Raw genomic sequence first — 21,913 nt, forward strand, 5'->3', positions numbered from 1 at the left:
TCCCCTGCGACTCGTGGGGCCTGTGCCTCTCTGTTGTCTGCTCCCGGCTTAGGAACTCACTGGAGAGAGCTCTCACTGGAGAGTCCGGGTCAAAGAGGTCCCTGGAGGCAGACCCGCCGCATGCAAGGGAGGGGCAGCTAAGGTCACTGATCCACCTCTGCCACTTGGAAACTGAGAGGATTCTGTCCCTGCTGCCCGGCGGCGGCTCCCCTGTGACTCGTGGGGCCTGTGCCTCTCTGTTGTCTGCTCCCGGTTTAGGAACTCACTGGAGAGAAGATGGCGGCTCTCACTAGAGACTCCAGGTCAAAGCGGTCCCTGGAGGCAGACCCTCCTTGTGCAAGGGAGGGGCAGCTAAGGTCGCTGATCCACCTCTGCCACTTGGAAGCTGAGAGGATCCTGTCCCTGCTGCCAGGCGGCTCCCCTGCGACTCTTGGGGTCTGTGTCTCCTTGCTGACTGTTCCCGGCTTAGGAACTCACCGGAGAGAAGATGGCAGCTCTCACTGGTGAGTCCCGGTCAAAGAGGTCCCTGGAGGCAGACCCGCCTCGTGTAAGGGAGGGGCAGCTAAGGTCGCAGATCCACCTCTGCCACTTGGAAGCTGAGAGGATCCTGTCCCTGCTGCCAGGCGGCTCCCCTGCGACTCTTGGGGTCTGTGTCTCCTTGCTGACTGTTCCCGGCTTAGGAACTCACCGGAGAGAAGATGGCAGCTCTCCTGTAAATTATTTTTTAAGTATTTGATAATTTTCTGTACTGATTGCTAGAGTCACTACACTGATTTGCTTTCCTATCAGAAGTGAATAATATTCCTCTTTCTTCACAGACCTCTACACCCACATTTTAACATCAACATCATTTCTTACTATATTTTAAATCTTATCTAAGTAATCACAGATAAGTGCAAATATCATCCCACATCCAAGAATACTCTTGTTGCAATTAATTGAGTCTATCACAGGAAATCACAGTAGACACCATGCAGAAACCAGCAGGTTGTGGATATCCCAGACCAAAAAGACACATCTATGCCCCAGCTCCTGAATTGCTATGGAACATCAAAAAATAAGAGGAGAAAGATAGTGAGAATCAGAAGAGCAGCAATCGAGCAGTGAAACACTGTCTACTAGAAACGGCTTCATGAACAAGACCAGAAAATGGCAGTATCAACTGAAAAGCTAACATGGAAGGGGATAACTTTTGCAAGGATCTACACCTCAAAACAAAACAAAACAAAAAAATACATGTAACTAATGACTGCTGGGAGGAAAATTATCTCCTCCCACTGATGTGCCACCCTACTGGTTGTACAATGCAGAGTGGTCAACCTTAAAACCACTTACACACAAACAATAAAAATGCACTTACCAGATTGTATTTAATATACATTTAAGTATACACATGTGCATATATGACACATGAATATAACAATAGTAATGAAAAAATATGGGGTATCAATTTGAGAGTGTGACAACATAAGAGAATAATTCAATGGAGGGTGTCTGGGAGAGGCAGGAGGGATGAAGAAGTGATGTAATTCCATTGAAATTAAAAATATATATTAAATTTCAGTTATATTTTAAAGAAATATTTAATATTTGTAGTGGATTTAACCACTCATTTAGGTGAGGTAATGATGCATAGTAAATGTCCTTTTAATTCTGAGTACACTTGCCTAGATTTCAATGCTAACAATTTCATCTTCTTTTATTACAACAAAACAAAAGGTGTCCTCTGCCTGAAGAATATTTTTTTTCCTTCTTTGTCATCATCCAGGCAGAATACCATAATGTTAAGAGCTCAGACTAAAACCTTTTATTCCATTCAGCAAATGGTTTTATGATTCAATGCTAAGTTTCCCTGTTCCTTTATCCCTCTTCTATTTTGCACAGTGTGTCACATGCAGTAACCATTACACAGAAGTATTGTGAACACAACAGTAATTTATAAGACATTGTGTTTTGAGCCTACAGAGCCTACATTTAAACCATAGTTTCCCTTCATTGAGGAAAAGGTCTCATGTTTACTGAAAATAAGACATCTCAGGAGTTGGATCTCTAGAAGTTCCTAAAGTCCCCAGACAATCTGCCTCTCATCCTTTCGGGAGCTTCAGTTCTCACTCATATAGAAATCCCTACTGTGACAAGTAGATGAAGTTATCTGTTTGTACTTTGTAGTGCATTGGATAACACTGTGTTCTGCTAGAATCTCAACCTGTTAGAGGGGAGACCTTGGCCCACTCTATTTCTTTGACTACCCACTGTAGACCAGGGTGCTGAGCTGATGTTTTATTAAATCTGACTGTGGTCTGGCTCATCAGATGTCTGAAAGGCGTGTGTTTATCAAATTAAGATTGAAAGCCAAATTTAATTAATCAACATATATTTTCTTATATTTTTTTTAAATGTATTTATATACTTTATATCCCAATATCAACCCCAGCTCTCCTCCTAGTACCCCCCTTACAAGATCCTTCCCTTTTCCTCCCCTCCTTTTCTTCTCTGAAAAGGGGGACCATTTTTTCAGAGAAAATGGTGAGGTATCATGCCTCCGTCCACCCCCACACTCTTCCACTCATCACATTCCAACAATCCCACTCCCTTATCTCTCTAACCTCCCACACTAAGTTATTCCAAGACTAGGTATCTTCATCCACTAAGGCCAGACAAGGGGACCAAGTTAGGGGAACAGGATTGACAGGCAGGCAGTAAGCTCAGAAACAGCTCCTATTCCAGTTGTTCAGGACCCTCATGATGACCAAGCTGCACCTCGGCTACTTATGTGCCGGAGCCTAGGTCCAGTCCTTATTTGCTCTTTAGTTCATGGTTCAGTCTCTGGGAGTTCCCAAGGGTCCAGGTTAGTTGACTCTGTTGGTCTTCCTGTGGAGTCCCTGCTTTCTTCACTTCCCTCAATTTTCTTCCCGTTAAATCTTCCACAGGACTCCCTGAACTCTATCTAGTATTTGGCTGCATCTGTTTTTTTTTTTTTTTTTTTTTTTTTTTTTTTGGCTGCTGGTGTAGCTTCTCAGAGGTTAACCATTCCCTCCATCTCTATTCTATATTTGTCCCTGTACATCTTGTAGGCAGGACAGAACACCAATGGCTCAGGCACTATGATCAACAATTAATAAGTGGAACCTCATGAAACCTAAAAACTTCTATATGTCAAATGACAGTGTCAATAGGACAAAACAACAGCCTACGGGTTAGGAAAAGATAGTAGCCAACCCTACACAGGACAGAGGGCTAATATTCAAAAGTATAAACAACTCAAGAAGGAAGATACCAATAGTTCAAATAACCTAATTTAAAAAATGAGGTACAGATCTAAACAGAGAATTTTCAACTGGAATCTCAAATGGCCGAGAAGCACCTAAAGAAATGTTCAAAGTCCTTAATCATCAGGAGAATGCAAATCAAAATAACTCTGAGATTGCATCTTACATCCATCAGAATGGCTAAAATAAAAAAAAAAAATTCAATGGACAGCACATGTTGTTGAGGATCTGGAACAAGGGGAATACTACATCATTATTAATGGGAGTGCAAACTTGTTCAGCCACTCTGGAAATCAATCTGGTTGTTTGGCTTAGTTCTACCTAAAGACAGAGCTATACCACTTCTGAGAATAGACCTAAAAGATACTCCACTATCGCACAAGGACACTTGGGCAACTATGTTCCTAGCAGCTTTATCCATAATAGCCAGAAAATGGAAACAACTTAGATGTCACTCAACTGTAAAATGGGTAAAGAAAATGTGAATTTATGGGATGGAATACTACTCAGCTATTAAAAACAAGAACACTATGGAAGTGCAGGCAAGTGGATAGAACTAGAAAGTATCCTATATAACCCAGACACCAAACATGCATTGTTTTTACTCACTAATAAGTGAATATTAGGATAAACCATTCTACAAATCACAGACCTGAAGAATCCAAGTAACAAAGAGAGCTCAAGCGAAGATGATTGAATCTTTCTCAAAAGGGGAAATAGAATATATATGGGAGGTGGATGGAGGGAGGGAACTGGATGGGTGAGGAGATGGCAAAGGAGCAGAGAAGTGGGTGGGGGATCAGGTGTAGAGACACCAGGGGAGAAAGAATGGAAATAGGTAGTGAGGAGAGAGGGGTCTTCTCTCAGATGTGCGAGAGACCTGGGAAGGGGTGGGGGAAACCTCAGGGTGTCAATGGGCGACACTTGTAGCTGAGACTCATAGCAAAGGGGAATGTGATGCCTCAAGTGGACATTTCTTGTAGTCAGGCAGGACTACCAGTGGAGAGATAAAGACAGAAACCAACCCATAATATCTTCTACCCAAATTGTGTCCTGCCTACAAGCAACATAACATAATATTTTTTAAAAAAATAGCATTTCACAAGCAATAGCCTCCTTCATTTTTTAATTTGATCATACCACAAAATCTATACATTTTAATCAAAATAAGTGAATATTTTAGATTCTCTATTCATTTCCAGTTACATGAGGAAATTCATAATGTTAATTCATAGTTGTATATTTTTGTTTCTATTTAAAAATTCTTTCATGATACTAAAGTCTACTCTGACCTCTTCTGTAAGACATGAAAATTTTAAGTGATGAGGTGCTAAATACTGAACTAATTCAAACAACACTGCAAGTTGCTGTTAACATTAGAGAGCTATAGTAGCTTAATATTATACATATAATTAATACTAACCTTCAACCATTTGGCATTTACCAACACAGTAAGCTACTCAAATTATGTAGCTAAGAACAGCTGGTAATTGATAATATCTACCTCCAACCTCAGGAAATTGGAATCCCAGCTAGAAGTCTTCAGATAAGGTCAGGACAAAGATAGAAGTAAATTCCTCTCAGCTTTTGTATAAACTGTCCTTCAGGGCAAAAAGAAAATCAAAATTGCTAAAACTAAAAACTGAATTCACCCATCATCCCACCATTTTGAAATCTTAGTATTTTCAATAATAGGAATGAATAAGTGGTAAACCTAGAAAAGATTACAAGAAGTGCAATATTTAATTTTCCTAGAATAGTCTTCATATCTTTAATGCCATAATTGGTACATTCATCTCTCAATAAATCTTCCTAACAATACTAAGCAATGTTTAGGTTATATATACTTTATATTGTGGGGTTTTTTTCCAAGTTTGAAGTAAGTCAGCTTAATAATTTGACAAACATAGTTTGGCTTGTTGCCATTCAAGCCAAAAAATGACCATGTGTGATAGAGGAAGGTGTAGGCAATTGAGGGTTAACATCATTGTCTTCAGCACTACCTTTTCTCTTGTAACAAGATAACTAATTCACAAGAAGTTATGAAGCTTATACCCCTTTCTTCTGTAAAGTGAAACCAACAGTAGTTCCTCTTGTCAGACATAAAATTCTTGTTGGTGCAGTATATGGCATTCAGTCCTCTGTCTTGTCCTTTAATGTGGTCAACAAAACTAGCAGACCTAGTACCCCAGAAACACCTAGGAAGAGCAATATCTCATTGCCAGTTCAACCCAATTAAAATGTAGTTCCTGCATCAAGCTCGGGATTCGTAATCTCTGTCTTGGTTCCAGTTTTGCTGGCATGTCTGGATCACAGGCAACATTGAGGAAAAAGACTCTTCATGTGTACCTTTTATCACTCAACAAAAAGACATGAAGTTGTGTTTGAGATGCATAGTTTTAGATTTTCTTACAAAAACTTTAACAGATGTCTAAATAATGTATTATGGCAGAGTCTAAAGTAAAACAACTCTCCTTACCTCTAGGAATTCTGACACAGCCTGTTGTTGACTTTAGCAAAAAGAGCAAAGCTCTGCAAGCAAGGCCAGGCCACAACTGAGGGAGAAGGACTGTAGAATTATCATAGGAGATGGAGCCTTAAGAAACATGTGAAACAGTGAAGTCCTGTGAGGGTCAAGAGTGTCGAGACTCATTCCCCACCACACCCCTGAGATGTCAATCCTATAATGTTAAAGACCCACGGGCATAATTTTACAATATTTCTCCTTGAAGTGAGAAGAAGCAGCCTTTGCAGTATTTGGAAAAGTTGCTAAGAGACTGAAAGAAAGGGTCCATGACCAAAAGTTGTAGCCTTCAAAGTTGGAGAAATGAGAAGTATGAACAAAGAAAGTTGTTTCCTCCTCAAAGCTGAAATTCTCACCTGGTCAGCAATCAGAAAGAATAAAATGTACCCAACCATGTTTGGAAAATGTTTCTTCTACTAGGAGTACAACATGCAGGGAAAATGCATCCACACCAATGCATGCTATTAGCGAGGAGAAACCTGTGCTCTACTTCTGATCCTCAGAGCTATAAAGCATTTGTGCTATTTTAGTCATTAAAATTATGGCACTATGGAAGATCAATGATGGAAAGTTGATACAAGGACAATCTAGTCCACTGTATTGCCTTATATCTTTGTTTAAAGGTAAATGGTAAATTAACTTTATTTCTCAGTTTTTGCTAAGGAAAAAGATATTCTACAGTAACATGTGCCCCCACTATATGAAAGGAAGAAATACACATTTTCTTTATTAAGCTGTAAGGAGCACAAGAGTTCATTCAATTATCTAAGTATAATATCATTTTCCACCATCTATTGAATGGCTACTGTGAATAAGAAAGTAAGCTGTGCATATTTCAATATTTAAGTTTTTGCTTTATGTTCCTGTCAACCCTGAGAGGAGAGGAGATTGATTCTCCACTGTCATTTACACAGATGCACAGAGATGACAGGTACAGGGTTACAGTGTTATTACAGCCTGAGTTGATTTTACTATGTCCTAAATTCAAGATTTATGGAAAATAGGATATTTGCTTTCAAACACAAATATAAGAAAAATTGAATTATTATTTATTAATCTTATTTTATAAGATTAATTATGGAAGTGTCACACCAGCATCAAGTCATTCAAAGGATCTCTCCAACTCAGATACTTAAGTTTCTATTGAAACTCACTTGCATTGATCCATAGCAGCAGACACCAACCCGACAGACCTGCCCGGTAATCATCAGAACCCATGGTGCCTGATGAAGAAAAACTTATCAGGTTTCTTGCACTTGCAGAGCAAGGTAAAGAAACTGTGAAAGCTGAAGGAGAATGCTGTGACCTTAGGGAACAACACTACAGCCATCATTCAGTTCTGTTATTAAGGCCTCAACGTGCACTGGGAAACAATTTCTGAAATGATTCTCATAACTGTTGTGTGGTGATCTAAGACACTTGAACTGGATACTATTTGTGAAACAAAGCATGGTTCTGCTGTGTATTTTTTCCCTCACTATAGGAAAGGCATAAAAGGACATGTGGTAGTGACAGAAGAGCAGAACAGCCAGCTGCATGTTAAAAGTGACTTTTTAAATTTCCCCACACGTGTAAGTAGCCGAATAGAATAAGATCCAGAGTCTTCTGCAGAACACGCCTGCCCTGCTTGCCCACCCCACTCTAGTTTTTCTTAAGCCCTTCATCTGAGTGTCCTGGAGATAAAAGGGGTTGGTTATCTCAGTAGATAAAAGATGCCACTGGAGAAAAGCTTAAATAAAGATTTAGAGATGGACAAAACTGTGTGATTGGCAAAGGGACACCTTGACAGAAGGAAGCATTATAAAAAGTGTCAATGAATCTTGTGCCTAACTGAAAAGAGAAGAGAAGAGAAATAAAAAAGGAGAAGGATGCATGCAGGCTATTGTGTTTGCTTACAGAGAAGCCCTAAGGTTACTTTGTCTGAAGATAGTGCTTTCAAATTAAAGTTGTGAACACTCTCGCTCTCACTTAACACATTGAGATATTTTGCATCTTGTCCTCTGCAACAGTTTACACAAAAAAAATACAAAACTTAGTTATAAACAATTATTAGCTGTGCTGGCTAAGTTCTTCCACATCACAATTTAATATATTTTCCAATAGTCATGTATTGTGTTTTAGAGACTGTCAGGTTGGATTTTTCAAAGAATCAAAGAAGTGAAAAAATGTGAAGTTTTCATTTAGTTTTGTGCCAGAATACAGCTTCTCACTTACCTCTAGTGCTCTGGTTACAGAAAGAACTTAAATTCAGGAGGAGTGAGGAACTACTCATCTAGGTCAAACTTTCCTTTATCTTTAAATCTTTATATTATATATAATTCAAATGCATATGATTATTTTGTTCCCAGGTTTAAAGAAAATGAGGAATAAAGTGATTACATCATAAGATGATATTTTAATTTGGAAACTTGCACTAGGCCACCTCTAAGTACTAATTGTTTTGGTATACTCTTGCATGTATGATGTATACTGCACTTGATCCTATGTCATTCTTAACGTGACAGTTTTAGCAAACACACTTTCATTTCAAGGATAAAAGGATGGTTCTATAGTTCTTTGTGTAGGCCCTGTGTCTTCCCTTCTGCCCCCCTTAGTGTGTCTATTGTTTGGTTCGTGTTTAGGCAAGCTTTTGGATGAGATTACATGAGCATTTCTTCTTCTTACATTTCTTGAAGACAAAAATGCACAGCCCAACTCCCCATGCCTCTGTCTCTTAACATCCTTCCAGTCCTTCTTCTGCAGTAATCCCTAAGCCTTTAGTGTGTGAACTTTATTGGATAAGCAAACATTGTTACTGGACTACTTAGACACATTTTGATTGGCTGTAGTTTTCTATAATGGTCTCCATCAATTGCAAAAAGAAGTTTCTTCAATGTAGAGTTGAATACACTTACTTGTGAGTATATATAACAGGGATGGTAGAAATAAGGTGATTATATTATGTTATCAAAAAATAAAAGAAATCAAAAATAGTTGGTTCATCACCATGATACAACAGTAATGTTCTATCTATAATCATGTCTGAAAGTATATACAAGCCACATGTAATTTTAATTTATCATGAAAATATAAATCAGTTAAGAAAGCTTGATGTCCAAATTCCACCCATTTTACAGACAAAGACACTAAATTTGAGGGAGATAAACTATCATGGCTGTACTGTGAGAATACAGCATGTGAACCCAGGTCTCCTGCTCCATAAACAGAAAGATTCTGCAGGTTTGCTTCTTATGAAAAAAAGAAGTTTCCATAACCTTACACTAAAACTTTGACCTCGTGGCTGTTGCATTTATCCATTTTTTTTTTCTGCTAACTCTATTCAAGTGTCATATTAAAACAACAAACTCAGGCCAAATGGGACAAATGTAAAAGTCTTCTCTATCCATAGAACCCTACATGTGTGTTGTGTATATGCAAGTCAAGACAGGCTTCTTTTATAGGAAAGACTTGCCCTCCACAACACTCAGGTACTAAATGTATACCAATGCCTGTTGCAAAAATATGTGTGACTCTATGGATAAAGATTGGCCTGGAAGTAGGCGCTAGAGTCCCAAAAGCAGCACATAGTGCCAGAGAATTGACAGTCGATTGTAGGTTTCTTCCATGATTTAGATAGCACATCTGTCTCTCCACTACTCCTGCAGCTAAGGTTGACTATGCCCTCATAACGTGTGTATTTAAGATTACTGTTAGTGACTGTTAGTGACTTCATGACAGAAGCTTTCATTACTTTATTTTGGTGTTTTCTTCTTATATCTTATTTATTCAGGATTTAAAGAAGACAATTTGGAGTTTAAAGCACACTTGAATAAGTTTAACAGACAGCTCTTTTAGAATACTTGACTTGTAAAGCTAGCATCATGGCACAGTGCGAAGCAGCACTCGGTGTACAGGCTGGCCACCTGACATGCATCTTTAGAACTCAGAGAAAAGTAGCTACTAAAAGATTTCCTCTAATTTCTATACCTCTGTTTTGGCATGTGTACCAGACATACACAACACACACATACAAATACATACGGATATATATATATATATATACACAGAAATTTAGAGACTTGGAGACAGAAAGGCAGAAAGGCAGAGAGAGACAAAGACAGAGTGAGATAAAGACAGAAAGAGATAAAAAAAGAGAGACAGATACAGAAGGAGGGAGAGACAAAGGGAAAGGGAGACAGAGACTCCGAAGGGGAGACAGAGACCATGATACAGAGAGAGACAGAGTCAGATTCAGAGAGTGACAGCGGGTGAGAGTGAGATAGACAGAGACAGACAGAAACACACAAAGAGACAAAGATCCACACATATACATAAAATAAAATTTAAAAAATAATTCAATTGTTAAAATCAAATCCCCTCATTAATGCTTAATTTTTGTCATGACTTCTCCTACACTAAAGGTAAACACTACTTCTGACAACTTTGCTTCCACTTTCATTACTGAAAATTATGTACAAACATCATATCTTACTTTCAGATATTGATTTTAATTATTTTAATTATTTAATAATTTTAATTATTTCTGGGAAGGTTTAAAGTAACAACTAGGTTGATACAGCATTATCTCAGGTAATGAAGTTTTCAACTGTTTACCAAACTCATGATAAAGGTTTTGGTGGTCTTTTACTCTACATAACCAAATTGGACAGATTTTTATGCCTAGCATGACCATAAGCACCAAGCAATTGGACAAGTATTGTTGGTTTTTGACAAATATTGATACAATCAAGTTTTCCAATTCTTTTTGATTTGAGAACAAAACTTTCTAAATTATTTTGAAAAGGTGATATAAAATCTCAGAAGTATAGCTCTTCACTAAACTGTCGTTGACTGTTGTCAAGAAATCAGAGGAGCAGGGAGAGTAGACTGCAGAAAAGACTCATGTCCCCTCCACTGTGTGAGCAGGTTAGGGCTACTTTGGATATCCCCTGACCCTCTTGCTGGCATAGCAAGTCTTTGCAATGCTAGGTGTATTCTCTGCCCTGAGAAGAAACACAGTTGAGCAAGGTTTTTTGAGGGATGGTGAAACACCTCTTTGATGTATGTCCAGGAGTGCTACACCTGGTTCTTGAGGTAGAACTATTCCTAGATTTCTGAGAAACAGCCAAATTGATTTTCAGAGTGGTTGTGCAACTTTGCAACCCCACCAGAAATAGAGGAGTGTTTCCTTGCTCCACATCCTTGTTAGCACATGCTATCACATGAGTTTTTAATCTTAGTAATTTTGATGTGTGTAAGATGAAACCGCAGAGTGGTTTTAATTTGCATTTACCTGATGACTAAGGACTTTGAAAACTTCTTTTTTAATTGGATATTTTATTTATTAACATTTCAAATGTTATTCCCTTTCCTGGTTTTGCTCGGCAAAACCTCTAAAAATTCTTTCTGTGAGGGTACTCCCCCACCCACCTAACCATACCTGCCTCCCTGCCCTGGAAACCCTACACTGGGACAACAAGCCTTCTTCACAAGACAAAGAGCCTCTCCTCCCATTGATGCCCAAAAAGATCATCATCAGCTACATATGCAGCTGCAGCCATGGGTCCCTCCATGTGTACTCCTTGGTTGCTAGTTTAGTCCCTGGGAGCTCTGGGACCGTCTATTTGGTTGATATTGTTGTTCCTCCTTTGGGACTGCAAACCCCTTCAGCTGCTTAAGTCCTTTCTCTAACTCCTCCAATAGGCATGTTGAGTCCAATGATTGACTGTGAGCATCCACCTCTGTATTTGTCAGGCTCTAGTAGAGCCTCTCAGAATACCATTGTAACAGGATACTGTCAGCATGCACTTCTTGGCATCCCATAATAGTGTCTGCATTTGGTGACTGTATATGGGATAAATTCCCAGGTGGAACAGTTTCTGGATGCCTTTTTTTAAGTCTCTGCTTTACACTATGTCTTCATATTTGATCCCATGAGTATTTGGTTCCCCATTCTAAGAATGACCAAAGCACCCACACTTTGGTCTTCCTTCTTCTCAAGCTTCATGTGATTGGTGAATTGTATCTTGGTTATTCTGAGCTTTTGAGCTAATATACACTTATCAGCGAGTGCATACTATGTGTATTCTTTTGTAATTGGGTTACCTTACTCAGGATGATATTTTCTAGTTCCATCCACTTGCCTAAGAATTTCATAAATTCATTGTTTTTAATAGTTGAGTAGTGCTCCCTGTGTAAATGTACCACATTCTCTGTATCCATTCCTATATTGAGGCACATCTGGGTTCTTTCCAGCTTCTGGCTATTATAAATAAGACTACTATGGATATAGTGGAGCATGTGACCTTGTTATATGTTGGAGCATCTTTTAGGTACGTGCCCAGGTGTGGTATAGCTCGGTCTTCAGGTCCAACTTTCTGAGTAACTGCCAGACTGATTTGCAGAGTGGTTTACCAGATTACAATTCTGCCAACAATAGCGGAGTGTTCCTCTTTTTCCACATCCTTGCCAGCATCTGATGTCACCTGAGTTTTTTATTTTAGCCATTCTGACTGGTGTGAGGTAGAATCTCGGCATTGTTTTTATTTGCATTTCCCTGATGACTAAGGATGTTGAACATTTCTTTAGGTACTTCTTGGCTACTCGCTATTCCTCAGTTGAAAATTCAATGTTTAGCTGTTTTTAATAGGGCTATTTAATTCTCTGGAGTGTAACTTCTTGACTTCTTTGTATGTATTGGATATTAGCCCTCTATTGGATGTAGGATTAGTAAAGAACTTTTTGGAATCTATTGGTAGCCATTTTGTCCTATTAACAGTATCCTTTGTATTACAAAAGCTTTGCAATATTATGAGGTCCCATTTGTCGATTTTTGATCTTGGAGCATAAGCCATTGGTGTACTGTTCAGGAAATTTTCTCTAGTGGCCCTGTGCTTGAAGATCTTCTCCACTTTCTCCTCTATTAATATAAATGTATCTGGTTTTATGTAGAGGCCCTTGATCCACTTTGACTTGAGCTTTGTACAAGAAGATAAGAATAGATCCCACAGCCATCCATCGAACTGAGTGCAGGGTCCCCAGTGAAGGAATTAGAGAAAAGACCAATGGAGCTTAGGGGTTTGTAGCCCCTTAGGATGAACAACAACATGAACTAACTAGTACCCTCGGAGCTCCCAGGGTCTCAACCACCAACCAAGGACTGCACATAGAGGGGTCTGATTGTTCAATTTGCATTTTTCTAAAGGCTGACCTCAACTTGAGCCAGCATGATTTGTTGAAAATGCTGTCTTTTCTCCACTGGCTGTTTTTAGCTCCTTTGTCAAAGATCAAGTGACCTTAGGTGTATGGTTTCAATTCAGGGTCTTCAATTCTATTCTACTGATCTTCCTGCCTGTCTCTGCTCCAATACCATATAGTTTTTTCATTATTGCTCTGTAATAGTGTTTATGGTCAGGGATGATGATTCTTCCAGAAGTTCTTTTATTGCTGAGAATACTTAAAGCTATCCTGTCATCTCTCTGTTTCTCGCCCCTCTGCTCAGACGCTTGGACGCTGTTTCTGAAAGCAAAAGAATGCCATGACAGGCCCAGGGATGAGGCTGCCCACCTGTGGTGCGAAACGCTGATGCTGCAGCTCTGATCAAAGGACTGGTACTCAGCTAATTTCTGCCAGAACTCACACTTAAAGTTTCTGCTGTAAACAGAGTTTACAACACTGTGTCTGCTATCTTGTTTATGTTAAAAGTCTGATTGTTGTGGTTTCATTTTGCCTTTTACTATATAAACACACTGCACCCTAAGTAAAGTACACCTTGATACATCTTCTTGGTGTGAGTCTCTCTTTGATCCCCACCCATTTATTTTCACAGGTCCAGTTCGTCTCCAGTCCAGGGCAATCCACTACCGTGTAGTAGGATCCGCGGGCGGAACACTACATATGCCGCCCAACGTGAGGCTTGGACACAAGAGAAATGAACTGAGGGATCACACTGTCGGGTTATAGAGCTCTGTATAAATAAGGAAGAAAGGATATGGGACATAGTCATTTCCACACGGTAAGGGATCTGGCTAGCGCTGGTCAGGATTCAGTGTGAGAAGACTACGGGGATTCTAGGTAGGAAGAAGTGCTGGCCCAGTAGTCAGGTCCACCTAGAGATTTATCAACGGTGAGGAATTATGGGTGCAGATATCTCAAGGGAAGCGACCCGGAATATGGACAAGCTACTCAGAGCAAAGGGGATAAGGGTAAAAAGGCATGCATTATTAGAGTTGGCAGACCTGATAGAGGCTTAGTGCCCTTGGATAGAGGGTTTAAACAGGATAGATAAAAAAATCCTGGGAGAGGATAGGAAAGACATTTGAAAATAATAAAGTAGATGGATTTTCCCTCTGCCTTTGGGGATGGTTAGGGACATTTTGAAGGAAAATGAGAAAAATGAGTGGAAAAAAGATCTTTCAGGCAGTTACATTAGCCTTACAGTCTCAGAAATGACAGGCTATAATTCACAGACTGAGTCCTACACTATGGCAGCCAAGAAGGGTCAGGACTCCTCTGATTTCTGCATTACGGATAATGAGCAGGGTCAGACTTTCTTTTATTCGAGAACTACAGTAAGAGACAAAGACCAAAATTCGTCTGATTCTTACAGTACAGTAGCCGAAGAGGCCCAAACTTCCTCAAAAGGCAAACTTGCTGCATTTCGTAAGAGAAGGCAGTGTGCTTATACTATAAAGTCAGTGCCCTCCCAGACTAGGGAGAGTTCTCGAATAGAATTTCTCCCAGGTGGAGCAGAACTCAAGATCAAGATAGGAGAATTGATTGATGAGCTTAGGGAAATAAAATTGCAGGCAGGCAGAAAGAAAGACAGCTAACAATTGCTCTCAGAAGGGAGGTCCCGCAGAGCCCCAGGAAATGGGTGGAACAGTTCAGAGTTGCTAGCGTGTCCTGTCGTGGAACACGGAGGTCAGAATGATGATTTACAGAGGTTTTTACCAAGTTTTTGATGTAAAAGTCATCAAAGAACTGAAGGAGGCCCTGGATAGATATGGCCCCAACACGCCCTTTACACAAGTGCTGATCAGCAGGGTGGCAGATTTCAATTTAACACCTCAGGACTGGAAAACTTTGTGCAAATCAGTCCTTCCATCTGGAGATTATTTGATCTGGAACTCTGAATGGCGCGAACAGTGTAAAACTATCGTCATGCAGAATGCTCAGGCGGATTATTCTGACTGGGCTCTGGAAATGCTTGTGGGGGAAGGGCAGTTTGAAAGAATGGCTTGGCAGATGGAATATCCTGTTAGAGCGCTAGTTCAGGTAACAATGGCAGCATGCAGGGCCTGGATAAAACTACCCACAAAAGGGGAAGGTAACGCAAACCTGATGGGTGTGCGGCGGGGTCCAAAAGAACCTTTTCAGAATTTCGTAGCTAGGCTACAGGAGGCAGCCAGCAGGATGCTTGGAAGCTCCCATGCTGAGGGTCCTCTTATCATGCAGCTAGCTTTTGAGAACGCTAACACAACGTGTAGAGCGATTCTTTTACCACACAAAGGGCAGACAGATATTTCTGGCTATATTCGCCCCTGTAACACAGGGCCTAATTTTTATCAGAGCTTAGCCATTGCAGCTGCGTTACAAGATATATCTGTACAAAAAAATTTGGCATACCGGCAGGATAACAAGAAATGTTATAAATGCGGCAGTTTTAACCATTTTAAAAGAGAATGTCCAAAAAGGTCAGGAAATGCAGAAAGACAGCCAGAAGGCAATGGACAGAAACTGTGTGATCAGTGTAAGAAAGGAAAACATTGGGCCAGAAAAGGAAGATTTAAGAGAGGTTCTCAAGACTTCACATGTTCAAAAAACGGGTACAGAGGCCAGGGTCAGGCCCCGTTCTTGAATCAGAAAGCAATGCATCGGGCCCAGAGAATGCAAAGTCAGGAAGATCTATACCTGAGCTCCTCAGAGCAACATCAGGATGAACAGGAGTGAGTGAAGTTATCCTCCACCTGACACACAGTATTAACCCCAGAAATGGGAATTAAGAATCTGTCTACTGGAGTTTATGGGCCACTGCCTCCAGAGACTTGGGGTTTTATGATTGACAAAGGTAGTGTTACTGTAGATGGTTTACAGATTTACCCAGGTGCTATTGATCACAATTATCAAGGAGAAATAAAGATTATGGCTATTATTTTTGTACCTGCTCATGAAAAAATTGCTCAACTTATCTTGGTTCCTATGTATCCTATGTCTCCTAAGGCATAATGAGACTAATGAGATAGGACAGAGTTGTTCTGGTGCTCCTGAAGTTTTTTGGATACAATCTATTACACATAATAGGCCTAATCTTAAACTGAATATTGAAGGAAAATGTTTTGAGGAGCTTATTGACACAGGGGCGGATGTGAGTGTCATCAGAGCTCAGAACTGGCCCCCAACTTGGCCTCTGACTGAGTCTATTACTCACCTCCAAGGGATTGGGTATGCCAACAATCCAAAACAAGGCTCTAAGCTGCTAACCTGGAGGGATGAGAAAGGTAACGCAAGACAATTTCAACCATATGTTATGCCTAACCTCCCTGTCACTCTGTGGGGGAGAGATCTGTTATCACAGATGGGGCTGGTATTATGTAGCACTAATGAGCTAGCTAATAGGCAAGAGTCCAAACGGGACATCAGAACATACAGAGGCCATAAGCCTTATAATGGTGATAAAGGTTTGACATATTTTCCATAGCGGCCACTGTCTTTCCTGTGCCCCATGCAGATAAAACCAAGTGGATTAATAATACTCCTGTGTGGGTTGATCAGTGGTCTTTGTCTCAAGAGAAAATAGAAGCAGCTTCATTGCTAGTGCAGGAGCAATTGGAAGCAGGGCACCTGAGGGAATCAAATTCCCCATGGAACACGCCTATATTTGTGATTAAAAAAAAATCAGGTAAATGGAGACTGTTACAAGATTTAAGAAAGGTTAATGAAACTATGGTTATAATGAGAGTATTACAGACTGGAATGCCATCTCCCGTGGCAATTACAAAAGGATATTACAAAATAGTTATGGATTTAAAAGATTGCTTTTCTACAATTCCTTTGCACCCTGAAGATTGGGAGAGATTTGCTTTCAGTGTTCCATCTGTAAATTTTAAGGAACCTATGAAAAGATATGAATGGACAGTTCTTCCTCAAGGGATGGCAAACAGTCCTATGTTATGTCAGAAATTTGTGGCACAAGTAATAGAACCTATAAGGAAGAAATGGCCACTGATTTACATTGTCCATTACACAGATGATGTCTTGATTGCAGGGAAAATTCCCCAAGATGTATTTTCATGTTGTAAAGATTTACAAATTGCTTTTAATGAGAGGGGGGTTACAAATTGCCCCAGAAAAGGTGCAGACTCAAGATCCATATAATTATTTAGGTTTTACACTTACGGATCAAGTTGTTATTCCTCAAAAAATAGTCATACGCAGAGACAAATTAAAAACTTTAAATGATTTTCTAAAATTATTAGGTGATATTAACTGGCTTCGTCCCTATCTAAAACTTACCACAAGAGGCTTGAAGCCCTTATTTGATATTCTTAGGGGTAATTCAATCCGAATTCTCCTAGATCCTTAACTAAAGAAAGAATATCTGCTTTACAGCAGGTAGAAAAGGTTATTGAGAGTCAATTTATTACTTACATAGATCATTCTTTACCTTTGCATTTATTAGTTTTCAATACTAGTCATGCCCCTATGGCATTGTTGTGGCAAAAGGCACCTATTATATGGATCTATTCAAGGGTGTCTCCTAAATGTAATATCTTGCCATATTATGAAGCTGTTGCCTAGATAATTGTGCTTGGTAGAAAACAAACACTGACTTATTTTGGCAAGGAGCCAGATGTTATTATTCAACAAGACTCCTGGCTTAAACAACATAGCACAGATTGGCTGCTTGCTCAAATTGGATTTCAGGGAACTATAGATAATCATTATCCCCAGGACAAATTAATAAAATTTTTAACTGTGCATGAAGTAATTTTTCCAAAGGTAATGGCTTGGAAGCTAATTGACAATGCCCTTGTGGTATTTACTGATGGCACGTCTAAAGAAAGAGCTAGATATCTGATTAATAATCGATAGGTAGTTATAAAAACTCCTGGTCTCTCTGGTCAATTGGCTGAATTAACTGCAGTTTTAAAGGTCTTTGAAGCTGTGCCTGATACATTTAACTTATACACAGACAGTTTTTACATTTTCAATTCTTTACCACTGCTTGAAACTGTGGGCAATTTTAAGCTGGACATGCCAGCAGGAATTCTATTTGCTCAGTTACAAAATATCATTCTTGCACGTAAAAATAAATTCTATATTGGTCATATTCGGGCTCATTCTGGCCTGCCAGGGCCATTAGTCAGAGGCAATGACCTCATTGACAGAGCTCTAATAGGAGAGATTTTAGTTTCAGATCCTGTTGCCTTAACTAAATGGGATCTTGATAATTTCCATCTATCCAGCCAAACTCTGAGGCTCAAACATAAAATTTCCAGAGAACAAGCAAGAATGGTTGTCAGACAGTGCCCTAAGTGTGTTATTTTATCCCCAGTCCCACATTTGGGGGTAAACCCAAGGGGACTTATACCTAATAGTATCTGGCAAATGGATATAACACATTATGCAGAATTTGGAAAGCTTAAATATATACATGTCTGCATTGATATTTGTTCAGAATTTATATTTGCTTCCCTGCAATCAGGAGAAGCCTCTAGAAATGTTATTGACCATTGTTTACAAGCATTCAGTGTTATGGGTATGCCCAAAACAGTTAAGACAGACAATGGGCCATCTTACACTGGCAAAAATTTTACTTCTTTTTGCAAAGATTTTGACATTTTTCATAAGACTAGCATCCCATATAACCCTATGGGACAAGGTATTGTTGAACGAGCTAATCGCACGATTAAAAACTTGCTTTTCAAGACCAAGGGAAGGAACCTCTTCCCCCAGAGGTCTCCAAAGGCCCATCTCGCCTTTGTGCTTTTCATTTTGAACTTTCTGCAGACCGATGTTAAAGGTCGGTATGCGGCAGACTGACATTGGGATTCTGAATCTATTAATTTTTATGCCATGGTACATTAGAGAGACCCTCTCACCAATGCATGGCATGGCCCAGACCCTGTGTTGGTTTGGGGCAGAGGTTCAGTCGCATTTTTTCCCAAAAAGCGGAGGAGACCCCATGGCTCCCAGAGAGATTGGTACACCAGATTGATTCAGAGCAGCTGCTGTCTTAACAGGTAAGCTCAGAATGCTACAGAAAGGGTTTTTCCTTTTTTCTTTCATTTTCTTTTGTTCTAAGCTGACAGGCTTTTCCTGCCAGTTTTGAAGGTATTTTTCCTGTTTATTCCAAACTGTTTACTACCAAAAACAAACCGTGGCTCACCCGAAGCATGAAGGTGTTGGCTATTGCTACAATGTTTACATTCTGAGAGCAAGCGACATCCCGAAGTCGCTGGCACACCACCGAGATTCCAACATTTCAAAGGTTAGTTCGACTACCGTAGTCATCAAAAGACTAATTTACATGGTATTGAGACCTGTTCCCTAGGCAACCGACTCCAGAGCCCATGCGGGGAAGACTTACAACTCAACAGGGGCCTATTCCCAGCTCCACCACCTCCCAGCTTCCACCTCTCGACTTCAGCGTCAATGTGAGCAGCCCAGCCAGGATTTTGTTAGTTGCTTTCAGAAAATTATGGCAGCTCCCAGACTCTGCAGGTGTTAAAAGACACATCTTGACATTTTGTATAGATAGATGGTGCAGGAAGAAGTCGGTCTCTCTGGTGGTAAAGTCAACCCAGGCAAAGGCATATGCCCAGTGGCTGTGTCTGTGCTAAAGACACGTTATAAGCCCAGTTCGCTATACAAAATAAGCCTGGGACGATGGAGCCAGAGAGAAGCTCAAAACACTGTGATGATTCCTATACAAATGTGTCGAGCTTATGACCTTTATCCTGTGTTTGTTTTAAAACGAAAGGGGTGAAATGTGGTTTCCCCGCTCCTCTGCTCGGATGCTTGGATGCTGTTCCCGAAAGTGAAAGAATGCCATGACAGGCCCAGGGATGAGGCTGCCCACCTGTGGTGTGAACCACTGATGCTGCAGCTCTGATCAAAGGACTGGTACTCAGCTAATTTCTGCCAAAATTCACACTTAAAGTTTCTGCTGTAAACAGAGTTTACGACACTGTGTCTGCTATCTTGTTTATGTTAAAAGTCTGATTGTTGTGGTTTCGTTTTGCCTTTTACTATATAAACACACTGCACCCTAAGTAAAGTACACCTTGATACATCTTCTTGGTGTGAGTCTCTCTTTGCTCCCCACCCGTTTATTTTCACAGGTCCAGTTCATCTCTGGTCCAGGACAATCCACTACTGTGTAGTAAGATCCATGGGCAGAACTCTACACTATCCTGAGTTTTCTGTTATTCCAAATGAATTTGCAAATTGCTCTTTCTAACTCTATGAAGAATTGAGTTGGAATTTTGATGGGGATTACATTGAATCTGTAGATTGCTTTCAGCAAGGTGGCCATTATTACTGTACTAATCCTACCAAACCAGAGCATGGGAGATCTTTACATCTTCTGAGATCTTTTTGGATTTCTTTATTCAGAGACTTGAATTTATTGTCCTACAGATCTTTCACTTGCCTAGTTAGATTCACATCAAGGTATTTTATATTATTGGTAACTACTGTGAAGAGAGTCATTTCCCTAATTTCATCCTCATACTATTTATCCTTTGAGTAGAGGGAGGTTACTGACTTGTTTGAGTTAATTTTATATCCAGCCACATTGCTGAAGTTGTTATCAGGTTTAGGAGTTTGCTGGTGGAATATTTGAGGTCACCTAGGTATACTATCATATCATCTGCAAATAGTGATATTTTGACTCATTTCTTTCCAATTTGTATCTCTTTGACATCCTTTTGTTTTCTAATTGCTTTAGCTAGATGTTCAATTACTATATTGAATAGATAGGGAAAGAGTCCAAAGCCTTAACTAGTTCCTGATTTTAGTGGAATTGCTTCAAGTTTCTCTACATTTACTTTGATGCTGGCTACTGGTTTGCTTTATATTGCTTTTACTATGTTTAGTTAGGGGTCTTGAATTTCTGTTCTTTCCAAGACTTTTAATTTTCAGGGGTATTGAATTTTGTCAAATGCTTTCTCAGTATCTAATTAGATGATCGTGTGGTTATTTTTTGCTGAGTTTGTTTATGTAGTGGATTACATTGATAGATTTCTGTATATTGAACCATGCTTGCATCCCTTGCATGAAGCCTATTTGATCGTGGTAAATGATGGATCAATAAAAAGCCAACAGCCAATGGCTGTGTAGGTAGACTGAGTCAGGACTTTGAGATTTGCTTGGGCTAGGAACCAGGAGAGAGGGAGGAAGCAGAGACACCAACACAAAAGAAAACAAGAAAGACCAGACATAAAGGACATGTGAGAATTGGAGAAACTAGCCACATGGGCCACTTCCCTGTGTTTGGGGTAGCAGAGATGAAATATAGATTTTGAAAGATGTTAACTCAGGTGGATCGAAGGGGAGTGTTTGCTAGCAGAGAGCTGGTGGCTGGGAGGGGAGGGAGAAGGGTTAAATTAGAAATGCCCAGCAATTAAGCTAGTCAAAGCATACTAAAATTGTGTGTGTGCGTGCGCACGTGCGCGCGCTCGTTCGTGCGTGCATGTCTCATTTGCAAATCTAGATAGCTCTTAGGCAGATGCATAAGTGCAATCTGTTGAGACCACAGAGTAGTTAACAAACTATAACAACAATAACCTTTTTGATTATAATTTCCTGTATTTCTTTAAGAGATTTATTCATTTCCTCTTTAAAGGCCTCTGTCATTTTTTAAGATTGTATTTAAGGTAATTTTTTGTGCTTAGGTTGTGTTATGATATTCTGGGCTTGGTGTAGTAGGATAGCTATGCTCTGAAGGTTTCATATATGTCTGACTTTTGTTAATTATGTTCTTTAGAAGTCCTTTAGCTATCTGAATATCTTTGGATCTTTGACATTTCTGTTGTAGTAGCTATTTGGTGGAGGACATTTACATAGATGGTCCCAGTGTGGCTGTCCTCTGGTAGATATCCTTGAGCTGTATGGTTCTAGATCTGTAGGTCTTTCT

The sequence above is a fragment of the Mastomys coucha genome, unplaced genomic scaffold (genome assembly GCF_008632895.1).
Source record: "Mastomys coucha isolate ucsf_1 unplaced genomic scaffold, UCSF_Mcou_1 pScaffold18, whole genome shotgun sequence".
Classification (NCBI taxonomy): domain Eukaryota; kingdom Metazoa; phylum Chordata; class Mammalia; order Rodentia; family Muridae; genus Mastomys; species Mastomys coucha.